Source organism: Octodon degus, unplaced genomic scaffold, assembly GCF_000260255.1.
Source record: "Octodon degus isolate 3935 unplaced genomic scaffold, OctDeg1.0 scaffold00171, whole genome shotgun sequence".
In the NCBI taxonomy this organism is placed as follows: Eukaryota; Metazoa; Chordata; class Mammalia; order Rodentia; family Octodontidae; genus Octodon; species Octodon degus.
The window spans coordinates 6,237,990-6,251,637 of NW_004524747.1; positions in this window are offsets into that span (position 1 = coordinate 6,237,990).

The following is a 13,648-nucleotide window of genomic DNA, read 5'->3' on the forward strand; positions in this document are numbered from 1 at the left end:
AAGAAGAAGAAGAAGAAGAAGAAGAAGAAGAAGAAGAAGAAGAAGAAGAAGAAGAAGAAGAAGAAGAAGTTGCTGTTGTTTTTAGGACAGCATGACTAAGTTGTCTGTTCAGAGTCTCTTTCAGTGCTTAAGTCAAGGTAATATGACTGAGTCTGTTCAGTGACTATAAAGAAAAATTTGCTTTCAATTTTATTTTTCTCTTTTGTACAGAATTTGGTTGTTTTTTTTGTAGCCTGAAGTCTTGATTTCTTTGTGTGCTCTTAGCTTGTATAGGCCACTTCTGTTCCTTGCTATGGGAACTCCTATTTTTCAGAGGCATTTGTTAGGAATATGATTCTCTTCCCTTAAATTGTTTTTGTAGATTGTCAAAAATCAGTTGCCTTATCACTATTCTTTTTCTTTCTTTCTTTTTTTTTTTTTTACCAGGGATTGAAATCAGGACCCTGCACTAGCCAGGCAAGCGCTTATTCTACTGGGCTATCTCCTCAGCCCCTTATCACTATTCTTGATAGTCACAATACAACAGAATGTCAGAATAATGCTGACCTCTCAGACTGAAGTAAGAAATATTTTTGCTTTTTAAATTTTATGCATTTGAGTATAATGCTATTTCTTTCTTAATTTTTAGTAGCATTTATAAGTAATGCCACTTGAGGATGGCATTTTATATGTTAGAAGATATTTAATGACAAGTTAAACTTCTTCAAAATACAAATAGGACTACCCCCCCATGAGGACCAAGACTAGAATAAGACAAGGCAGACTCTTAGTGTCAGGCAAGTCCTCAAAAGGCCTTAGCTGGAAGCTTTTAGAATATTCGTATGTTCAGCAAGTAGGAAATAAACATTTTCATTCTCAAAGGTGTATCTCAGAGAACCACAACAACATCCACTATACTGTTTTTGTTTTTGTTTTTCTTTAGTCTTTCTTGTCTTTTTTGAGACAGGGTCTCACTGTGCAGTTTAGGCTGGTCATGAGCTCACTCTGTAAAACAGGCTGGTCTCAAACTTGCAACAATTCTCCTGTCTCAGCCTCCCAAATGTTGAGATTACAGGCATGCACCACCATGCTGCAAAATCCACTACACTGTTAAAAAATATTCAAATTCATTTATAGCTCTGATGTGATATTCCTAATTTCTTATATGTATTTATAAAGAACCTTGGTGTGTATATAGTTGCACTGATTATAGGGTGAAATTAACTGAAAATTGCAGCCAAGATTCTGGTCCCAAAAGTAGTCACAGCTGAAATACAACAATAGCCCCTGTCCCAGTTTCAATTGTTGTACACATGTTAGCTAGACTTAATTTACCAGCATGGTCTTGACTCAATGAGATACACAGCACAGATTCATTTTCATATAATTAAGGCCAAGGTGTTTGTATTGTTAAAATGTTTAGATTTGAGTGATTGGAAGATGAGTCAAAAAGGGAAACTAGAGTTTATTCAAAATGATCAGAATTGCCTCTGTACATTTTTTTTTTAGAATTCACCTCCTTGTGACCTGTAGGATGTTCTGTGTAGGTGCTAGAGTTTTGTTTTTGCATAGGTGGTTGTGACTTTTATTTTCAACTTTTGGTCCAAAGAGAAGTAGAAAAACAAACTCATATTGTATATTGTAGTGCTACATTTGAGAGTGCTAAAGAATATTTCAAGAGGATACACTTCAGGAACTTGCATCCACTACTGCCTATGAATAAGAGGGCCATTCTTTACCAAAAACATTGGGAAAAAAAGAAACCCAAGTCAAAGTAACCTGAGATTCAAATACGATTATTTTACATGGAAAAGTTTAGCATTTAATTTAAACTTAATTGCTAGTTTCCCTTTGCCATACACTGAACTGAGATATCTTGAAATTATACAACAAAACCCTCTTTTTCATTTCTGCTTAGTTTTATAGCTAGGGAAACTGAATCCTGCTTAGTTTTATAGCTAGGGAAACTGAATACATGAAATCACAGACTTATCTTACATACTCTTTCTTGTGCAAGGGTGCTCTACAAAATCCTTGTTTCCTAATGCCTAGTTTATGGTTTCATTTGATATAGTTGTGCTTCTGTGTAGTGCTTGGCTATATTCCTGGGCTCTGGGCCCTTGATTAGGAGGCTAGTGATAATCCTCTCTTAGTTCTGTCATACTTTTCCATGCTGCCCCACCTGTTTCCCTGACATTCCCCAACCATGGCCATACTTCCACAATGGCAAATATTTATGGGCTATCTCTGCCTCATCAAGCTCCTCTGGATTCTTCCCCTGCTGGCCAAGAAGTTTTCCTGGAACCAGTATAGCAATTAAGGATACTGGGTTAGTACTAGTTTCTCTAGATTTCAATTTGCCACTACTTGCTATGTGACCCGTGGAAGATTACCAGTTTTTTCTGAATCCCCTTTTTACCCTTCATCTTTCAACTGATAGTGTTGATAATGGTGATTAGGTCATGGAGCTGTTATAAAAATACTTATTATAGTGTCTAGTAGATAGTTGTTGAGTACCCAGTAAGCATTGGTTCTTATACTAGGAACTCATGGCATCACTTATTAAATCCAAATGAATTTGTCTCATCTCTCCTCTCCCTAACTCTTGATGACTGATCTACCTCATTCTGTTTATTTACAGGTAAAGTCATTCCTATATTTCTTTCTCAAGGGGCTAGGAGGAAAATGGTTTATCCCAGCATCTACTTGGTTGTGAAGAAACTGTAATTCTTAATCTAGTAAGCTTTTTTCCTCAGTTTGGGTTAGAGAAGTGTCTGATTTTTTTGAAAATTGCAATGGCTTCTCTTGAAGGAATAGTGAATGATTCTCTCAATATTTTTCCACTAGAGATCCTTCAGATCTCAATAATAAGGGAGATGGAGGGAGAAACCCATACATTCTCCACTGGGTGCTCAATGGAGACTATTCTGGGTATCAGGTCATTTGGGATGAAATAAGCACCTAGATTATAATAGAAGGCGAATGCAGGACAAGTTTATGAAAGAAAAACAACTTGTTCACAGGTTAGGTTGAGGATTTACAAACAAACAAAAAACACCATCTGGTCCTGAAACCTGCTAAGGGTTTAGGAGAGTGATAGGGAAGAGGTCTTACCCAGTGGGAATAATTTCTGAACTGTTGCCTGGAAATCTTCCATACCTAGGTGATGATGGTCCAACGCAGAAGTCCACATTGATGCAATAAGTTCAGGTCTCCAAGCTAGATAAGGTGACCCCTGCCTTATAGAGAGGCTGAGGCAGTAGGATCATTAGTTCCAGAAGAGTCTGGACTATGAAGCAAGAGAACAGGCCCCCATGTCAAACAGTCTGCAAGTAGCTTCTACTTGAGTCATGGAGCTATTGCCATTGGCTAAAACTCCCACTATTATTTCCTTAAAAGTTTTTGGGACACTGGTTCATTTTAGCCCACTTAAACAAATATATTATTTGGGAGCAATAACACATAAATAGGGATTATTTAGTGACTAATTGATTAGCATTCACTGACTTGTCTAACAGAGAATGGAAAACTGAAAGACTTTTGCTTAAATCAAAGCTAGGGAAGGCAAGTTTCAAGTGTTAGTAAAAATTGGACAGGGTACTGGGAAAAATCAAACAGGGATGGTTTTGAAAATGTTGGTGTAGAAAGGAGAAACTCATATTGGCATCCAGTGAGGAGAAGATAACTAGGAAAGTGAAATCTGCTGAAGAAAAGAACATTATGCAACAACTTTCAAAACTAACTTGAGATGGCTATTGTATGCAGTTTCAAATGAGCTGTACAATGGTTGATCTCTTTGGTAATGAGCCTAGAAAGAAGAGTCTGTCAGTGGGCAGAACTTCCAAGACTCCTTAGGACTATGAGAAGTGCTTGGGGTTCCATTCCTCTGTCTGTTCTTCGGAAAAGCTTGGAACAATAGGATTAACTTCACCTTCTAGGCAGATCTTGTTTTTATGGTCTAGTTCAACAGCTTCCTTTTCTTTAAGACCTTCCTTGTGCAGCCAACTCTTCCCTGCTTTCTCCATGTGAATGCCATATTGGGAGTGGATGGAAATTTTCTTTTAGAGAATCTTGTCATGGAATCATATCCTGGCTTTTAGACTGGAAGAGAAGTCTGTGGAGGCCAGGGCCCATTACTCATGTTTCTATATTAATGGCTTCTGACAGTCTGCTGTCAACAAATGTTTGAAACATGGTCTAAGTGAACTTGTAACTCACTTTTACTAGTGAAATGCACATAAGATTTTATTTTCTTGTAACATTTTCACTTATTATAAATTATATACATATAGCTACAGTATTATTGCAAAATTTCAAATGATGTAGATAGTGATATGTTCTATTTGACCTTGATCACTTAGCTCATCTCAGTCCATTTCTGGACATAATTTTATTTTACATTTTGTTGCTATATTTCCAGACATTTTCTCTGCATTTAGAATATATAGGTGATAAAGATGGACAGCTTTTCCACAAATAGGGTCATACCTATCATTCTGAAGTTTGCTTTAGGATATAGCAACACTATATCTTGGGGATCTTCCCCAGTTAGAATTGCAGATTTAATTCATTAGCTTAAACTGCTGCACTGTAGTTTATAAATTGGATACATTGATCCTCTATTAATGAACGTTTAGGTTTTTTCTAATTTTGAGCTTAATTGTTACAAAGAACAGAATAATGAAAAGTCCTTACAAATGGTTCCTTGAATATACATATGATTGTTTCTCTAGAGCCAATATTTAAAAAATGGAATTGCTGGGTCATACAGTATGCATTTTAAAGCATTATAGCAAAGCCTTTCCATGTGAATCATGTCTGCTTTCCCAATTCATGTGACAGCAGGTGGGATAGACTCTAATGAAACTACTTATCATTGGTGTGATTATATTTCTCAAATTCTAGTAAAGGAGGGGATAGTAAAACATTTGTACAAGTCATTTCCTGGGGATTATGCTACTATTTGGAGACTACTAAACAGTGAGGTTTCACTGCTACTATATAGCTTTAGGTGGAATTCAGGATGTCTTTTCAAGTTTTAAGACAATATAGCACCTAGTCTAATAACAGGCAAGGTGGGGCTGCTACCTAAAGAATCTTCTTGTGGGCTTTGTTACAATGTGTTTCACTCTGTGTGCCAGAAAGGCAACTGAGAAACAAGTGTTGTTAGCCTTGACAGAAAGTAAGTTAATGTATTTAGGAGGCTTAAGGTCACATGCCTGTATACTTGGGGAACAAAAAGTCAAAAACTGAGCCCTGATGTCAGTGGGATTGTAAGTCATTCTGGATACAAAGGCTGGCCCAGTAAGCAGCCCAATAAACACTAAGCAGCAGTTTAATAATAAATGCAAAGGGCAGACCAGATATCTCAGCAGACTAAAGCACATGCTTAGGCAGAGCACTAGAGTGAAGCAGCCAGCCCTGCCCCCAGGGCACGCTAAGATGTCAGTTGAAACTGGGCTTGGTGTTCCATGCCTGTAATCCCAGGACTTGGGAGGCTGTGAACAGGAGGATCACTATGAGTCCGATCTGTGGAGTGAGACACTGTAGACCCTGTACTAAATAAATTTTTAAAATAAATAAATAAATAAATAAATAAATAAATAAATGCAGTTCAGAGGTATGGATAAAACTCAGTGGCAGAGTATTTCTGTGGCCTACATGAGGCCCTCGGTTCCATTGCTAGCACTGCAAACAAATCAACACACCCAGAAACATGACTGTTTTGAAAAATACAGTTCAATTAAAATAATGATTAAAAATTGAAGAAATTGTGGAAATGTGAATATGCACTAAGTTTCAGATAATACAAAGGAATAATTCATTGTATTTACTGTGGTAGTGCCATTGTGAGTGTGTAATAAAGATGTCGATATTTAAAGAACCATATTAAAGTGAAGTATGGAAAGGCCAAATCATATGCTTAACATGTGTATTAAGATACTTTAGAAATAAAGGAAAGGTGGTAAAGTAAAAGTTGTAACATTTTGTTACTTGTCTTATGATTTTCTTTATATTTTTATATATTTAAAGATGTTCATGATGAACGTTTATGAAAAAGGCATGAGAAAGATTCACTTGAAAAAAGATACATCCAGAGTATCCTAAAAAAAGTAATGTGGATTCATCTTTTAAGATAATTTTAATGTACTTTCAGATACTCTAGTCTCTGATGTGATTTAATTTAGGTCTGTCAAAGATAGGTGGTTGGCTATATGACCTTTGAAGGTCTACTCTGGCATTATCTCATGGTAGCCTAGATACAGATAGACCTAACTGCAATCCTAAAATACAAAAATCTGAATTCTTCAAAGGAATAGCATTCATGGCATTGTCTTGAAATTAAGAATTCACTCCTCCTTTTAGAACTAGTTTAAATAGCCAACTGCTCCTTTGTTTGTTGTTTGAACTTTTAAAAAAAGATAATCCAACAGTTATGTTAAGAAGAATGTAAGATGTGTATGTATTTTAAAGAATGAAAACAGAGTAAAATAAAATGAGGGCTAAAGTCCCAGTTTGTGAAAATAGAACTTTGCTATTATTTCTGAAGTCACCTGTCTACCTCTGAATGCCTCACTCTTCTACCCACCCACCAGCAGATTTTTGTCCAAAATTCAGACAAATCATTCCCTCCTTTTTCTTTCCTTTTATTGCACAGCTATGCCTCCCTAAAATTGTTTCATTATATAATACTCTTGAAGTTCGTATAAGTTAAAATACACTGTGTCTTGTTCTTTTGATAAATTATATTTTTCATATTTATGCCATTTGGAAAAGTTTCAATTTATTTTAAATACTGTATAACATACCGTGCTTAATTATAACAGAATTTATGTGTTATGTTAGTTTGTTCGGTAACCTGGGATATTGCCATATTTTGTTTTGATAATAAAAGTAATGATGCTATAGACATTCATGTATAGCTTCTCCAGTGCACATATGTAAGTTTCTTCTGGATATATAGCTATCTTGGTTACTTATTGCTCATTGCTGAGACAAATACCCAACCCTCAAAATGAAGGAAGGAAAGGTTTATTTAGCTCACAGTTAGTGGAGATTTTAGTCTATATTCATTTGGCTCCCAGACAGAATGGGACAAAGCAGAGAGCAGCAGCTTATGGCAGCAGAAAAGAGTAAAGAGCAAAGAGAAGGGCAGTAGCTGCTGTTTTAGCCAGCCTCTGTCCCCTCATATTGTAAACAAACTCACATGGGGCTGGGGATGTAGACCTCACACAATGTCCATGTCCTCCTATTGCACAGGATGAGGATGTATACAAATTAAGAATCCTCGTTCCCTGCTAAGTCACTTAATTAAACTTCTAATCTTCTCAAGTTGACACAATATATCAACAAGTACAGTCCACCCCTTGTCAACCTGGCAACTAGATATTTCCTAAAACCAGTTTTTAGGTATATAGACATGCTTATTGACATTTTACAACCTGAACATTGTATTATGTTAGAACCATGACATTTACCCCTGGCCTCCCAAACACTCATGCACATCTCTTTATGCAAAAGGCATTCTAATCTATCTACAACTGTTGTCAAAGTCTTACCAGTTTCAGTATTGCTGGAAAGTCTGTCTCAAGCTTCCAAGATCTAAGGCAAACTCTTAGCTGTGAGCCCCTGTACAAATGAAAAGTTAAACACTCCCAACATTTAAAGGCACAAGATAGACATTACCATTCCAAAAGGTATACATCGGAGTATACAAGCAATTGGAACCAAAACAAGTCCAAAATCTAGAAGGAAATACATTAAATGCTATAGTTCTATATGGAACATCTGAAGCAACCTGTAATGAGTTGTGAACTCTAAAAGCCTTATATGGCTCTATCCCTATGGCATAGCTGCTGGTAAGCTCTCATGGATTTTTTAAAGGCCTGTTTTACTCCTTTTTTGCACCTCTCTTTAGACAATCTATGTTTTTTGGCTTTTTTAACTTTTGAGGTTTTTAATTGAATAGGCTTATACATTGCCCTCTCATGGGCACATTGTCTGAACTCCCAGGCCTTTTAAAACCTAGGTGGAAGCCTTTTTAACCTCAGAATGCTTGTATTCTGAATGTGCCTAACACCAATGCTACATGGATGATGCCAAGGGGTGCTGCCAGCTGGAGCAGTAGCCAGGCATTTTTCTCTTTTGGCTGTAGGGGTCGAGTGCCGGCATCACTGAGCCTCTGACTTTGATTTCAAGGAACAAATTTTCTATGTCAGTGCCATTTTGGAACCTGGTGTGGCCACTACCTCTGTTTTGGAACATGGGGCCCTATAGCTTTCTTCTCAAAGTAAAGTCCCTCATCCTTGTGATTTTTTTTTAGCAGAACCAGGGATTGAATTCAAACCCTTGCAATTGCCAGGCAAGCGCTTATTCTACTGAGCCATCTCCCCGGCCCCACCTCACCTTTGTGATTTCGAGGCTGCAAAGGGTGAAAATCTGTCAACTCCTGTGATACCCTCAGGAAATCTTTTTTATTCTCCTGCTCTTTTTTAGCAATGGAGATCTCAGCTCTATCTTTGCATTTTACAGCTTCATTGGAGCTTTTTTTCCCCAAACTCACAACATTTTAAATTATACAACTGGGCTCTTTGCTCTTGACTCTCAACATATATCTGACTAAAAGCCTTCAACAACAGCCATGCTACTGCCTCAATATTTGACCACTTTGACACATCTTTTGCCAGACTAATTAGTCTTGTAGGTATGTTTAAACTCAGTCACAGACAAAGTTTCTGGACATGAGCAAAATGCAGACAAATTTTTTGCCAAACCAAAACAAAAATCATGTGGAGTCTAGCAACCAAAATAGTCATTTTTTCCAGCAGAAACATACTCAGCCTGTATTTTATCAGTATTTTTGAGTTCTGACCAGAATCTCCCATACAGGAAAGCCAAAGTTGTTCCAGTGCTTTGCTTGTAGGTGATATCTCTAAACCTTTTTTATCTTTTCATAAGCCATTTTTAAAATGTTGTAATCCATATGGTCAAGTTTAGCCACAGCAATGACCCTACACCTGCTACCAAATTTTGTCTTGTTACTTTTTACTTGCTGCTGGGACAAATACCCAGCACTCAAAATGAAGAAAGGAAAGGTTTATTTAGCTCAAAGTTTGTGGAGGTTTTAGTCTATATTCATTTGGCTCCCAGGGAGAGTGGCACAAGGCAGAGAGCAGCAGTTCATGGCAGTAGAAAAGAGCAAAGAGCAAAGGGAAGGGCAGTAGCTGCTGTTTTAGCCAGCCTCTCTCCCCTCCTTATATTGTAAACAACCTACCCTGGGACTGGGGATGTAGACCTCACACAATGTCCATGTCCTCATCTTGCACAGGATAAGGATGTTTACAAAGTAAAACACCTGGCTGTCTGTTGAGTCACTTAGTTAAACTTCTCAAGTTCACACAGTGTATCAACCAATATAATAGCTAAGAAAGAAATTCCTAACATAGTTACATGTGATGTATATATTTTAGATTTGAATTCAGTTAGAACTCTCCCAGAGATTATTTGAATTTGCTTCTTTAAGTAGCCTAGAAGGTATTATGAACCTTGGAGCACATTAAATTGATTTTTTGCCTTGAGTGTTTTTGGACAAATAGCATGAATCTCAACCAGAAAATATCACATAGTCATCTTATAATTATAGATTTTCAAGGGAATTATTTTTCTTTGTGATTACTTTTGTTGATTGTTCAGAGACCTCAGGTATTTGTTTTGTCCAGAGTTCATCATTATTGCCTATGGAATGATTGATTTGTTAGAAACTTCTCATTAGACATACATATTGAGCAAAAAATATGGAACAAAATAATATAAATGAAATTATGTAAAATCTTAATAAAATATGAAAAGATACATGAAATTTTTTGTGATACTAGGAATCAAAACCATGACCTTTACACTGAGCTACATTCTCAGCCGTTTTTCATTTTGAAACAGGAACTCCATGAGTCAATAAGTTTCCCAGGCAGTGTTCAATCTTGCAGTTCTCCTGCCTCGGACTGTTTGATTTACAGATCTGCATCACTATTCCCAAGACTTCTACAAGCTTTTTTTAATCTGTAGGTAAATGACATTACAAAGACTTTTATTATTTAATTTTCTATACATTTGTGTTAAGTGATCACAAAGAACATATATTATTTCTAGAAATACAAAAACAATAAAATACTCCTATTTTGCCAAAAGAAAATCTTGCTTCAGAATAAGCTGTGCTGTCATTACAATTGCAACATATATTTAATGATGTGTGTTGTTCATCCTACATATATATATATATATATATATATAAAACAACATACCTAGCTCATGTGAAAGTGACAGATTTTATTCAGGGAGGAATGATCCTTGTCATTTTGGGTCACAGTAGGACTTTTTAGCAGTGGGAATTTCTCTAGACTCCTGAATAACTGGGTCTGAGTCTGCGCTGAGTAATTCATAGATTAAAATTTGAACTAACTGTTCTCTGTCCATGAAATCATTGCAGTTTTGATTTGTTTCTGTTAGAATGAGAACCTGGAATATGCTAGAGACAGAAAACACATGAATCTTTTCATGAGGTTTCATAAAAATAAAGTCCAGCAGAGTCCCACATTGGACTTTGACAAAAATGTAAGTTGGGTAAAACTTGTTTTCTGGAAGCTCTGTTAGCTGTTTTTCAGACACCTTTTATGAGAGCTGCTTTCACAGGCCACTGGGTTTCCAACACTGTGTGGCCCCATTCTAGTCTGTGTCTTCTGGACAGCACACACTATCCTATGACCTTCTAGAACTCTCTGATGTTAGAATCTCTCAAGGGCCCATGTACCAGAGCTAACAACCAGCTAAATTATACACTTTACCGTATCTTCATAAAACATAATCTTAAGCCAAAAAAGTGAATGGCAGTTGATGTCTTAGTTATGTTTCAGTTATTGTGGCAAAATCCTAAGAAAATCAACCTAAAGGAGAAAAGACTTATTTTGCATCCAAGATTCAGAGATTTTAGTCCATGGCTGGTTGGCTTTATTATCTCTGGGGCTGTGGCAATGCAGAGTATTAAGAGAGACAGGGTGTGATGGAGTATAGCTGCTCAATTCATGGCAGCTGCGAAGGAGAAATTGTGAGAGGAAGTGGCTGGGGACAAGACATCCCTATGCACCAGGGACCTTTTGCTTCCAAGTAGTGTCTATCACCTAAAAGTTTCCACTTCTTCTCAGTTTAATGCCATAAAACTATGAATCCATCAAGAGGTTAATCCATCAATGTGGTACAATTCCTCTTCAAGTCTATGATCCATTCACCTTCACAAAGGCTCCTCCTCTGAACACTGCTGCACTTTGGACTAAGTGATCAGTATGTGAGCTTTTGGGGGAAAATTCATATTTAAATCATAATCATTAAGAATGCTGGCATGACATCTGGCTCATAGAGAAGAATGCTCTGGGTAAACAGGAATGGAGCCAACACAGCCCAAAGACACTAGAGAAATTTTACACTATGGAGCACAAATATTGAAATTGAAGTGATGTGAACATGGCAGCCAGTGACTTATTTTTTTATTTATATTGATTGTCCATTGTTTTTTCTATAATTTTATTGAGAAATAAATAGCAATGAGACAGTTTCAAATCAAATTGGTATGACAGTTCCAAAAATTAAAACATTACATACAGCCTTCCTAGTGGTTCTTTGTTGTACAAGATGCAGACATGATATCTTATTTACAAACACTATTAGAACAAATCTCTCTATTCCATAAATTAAGAGAATGTAGGTATATATCTATCATAACCTTTTTGAATAAACAGATACAAAATGGTCATTCATCTATATCTGCCATTTTTCTTTAGTTCCATCATTTAATTATTATAGGTGTGTGAACTCAGCAAAATATTCTAAAAGAGTCCAGTAGTCCATAATAGTATTGCGTCTTCCACTTGACTGGCTAAGTCAGAAGTTGTTGACATGAGTCCCCTACAGCTCAACATAACAGCATGGCTTTATTTCTTGTACTTCATTTTTATACTTTTCTGCTGGATGGTTAAGATCAAGATAAAGCAAGACCTATGGAAAAAGAATTGTAGCTTTTGGGTCTGATAAGGTCAGTCAAATCCCCTCAGGATTTATCCTGAGATTCTGTACCTCAGATTGTAGATATTTTGTCAGTGTCAGCCACGTGGATGAGTCACAGCCATTGCTAGGCCAATGTGCTTTCTGGGAAAGCCTGAGAGAATGTTTTCTCTGCATGTGGCTCTCCTTAGGCACACTCTACATCATCGATCACTTTCCTCTTTGGCCCCATAATCTCCTTGATCAGAAAATTTGGGACACAACTGAGTTACATGATGTTACAGTACAGGTTCTCATATTTTCTGACTCTTAACTGACCTTGGAAGGCTAGGGCCAAAATGTTAGCTTTCCTTGCAGCCCTCCTTTTTCTCTAATTTTTGGTCTGCAAATTTATGTTGTTAACCCTCCAGAAGAGAAGATTATTGTTATTACCATATAACCTAGGCTGTTGAGCATAACTTCACTATCTGTCTGAATAACAAACATTTTAGGCATAATATGGAACAGTTATTTTTTATCAAGTATTGATATGTAAACTTTAAGTCCCTAAGAATATTTCAAAAAATTTAAAAAATTAAAATATATTTAAAAATAGGAATAAAGAATTACATATAATTACACATAGGTCCAGAAATCTAACCATATATGACATTGTTTCAGGACAGTCCCACAATACTCCTTTTCCTGTCTCCTGCATTCATTCACCACCCCCTTTCTTTTTAAACAATCATCTACCCTAGAGACAGCATGGCAGCAACTGGCATGTCATGACAAACAGCACGTATTCAGAAGAACAGAATGACAAGCACTCAAAGTATGAACCTACTATTACAAATTGCCATCTTCAGTGCAGTTGCTTAGTTCACAGGTGTCAGTATATATAGTTAGTCAGCGTGAGAATCCTTCCAATTAACTGCTAGATTCAAAAATCTTCTCAAGATTCTCAGGATCATTGCCTTGCCCATCTTGTACATAAAACTGTATTGCTTGCCTCTGTCATGTTTCCTAGCTCTTCTACTTGCTTCCTTTTCATTGTCTAGTCCTCAAGTTCTTGCTTTCCTTTTAATTGTATTGTACCTTTCTGTTTATATTTCTTCTTTTGTGTTCTTATAATAGGGAAACCATATGATATTTACGCATGTGTGTCTGGTTTATTTCACTTATGAGTATATCTACAAGTGACACCCACTTCAATATAAAGGCTTCGAGTTTATCATTCTTTATAGCTGAGTAATACTCTATTATATAAAAATTCCACACCTTTTTCAACGATTCCTCAGGTGATGGGTATCTTGGTTGTTTCCAAGATTTGGCTATCACAAATTGTGCTGCTATAAACATAGGTGCACATATATCACTATGATATGATATTTTCAGATCCTCTGGGAAAATTCTCAGTAGAGGAATAGCTGGTTTAAATGGGATTTCCAGTCCTAGCTTTCTAAGGAGTGTCGACATTGATTTCCATAATGGTTGCAGCAGTCTACATACCCACCAGCAGTGGAGAAAGGTTCCTTTTTCCTCACAGCCTCTCCAACATTTATTGTTGGTTGATTTCTTTATGATAGCCATTCTTTCTGGGGTGAGATGATATCTCAGTGTTGTTTTAATTTGCATTTCA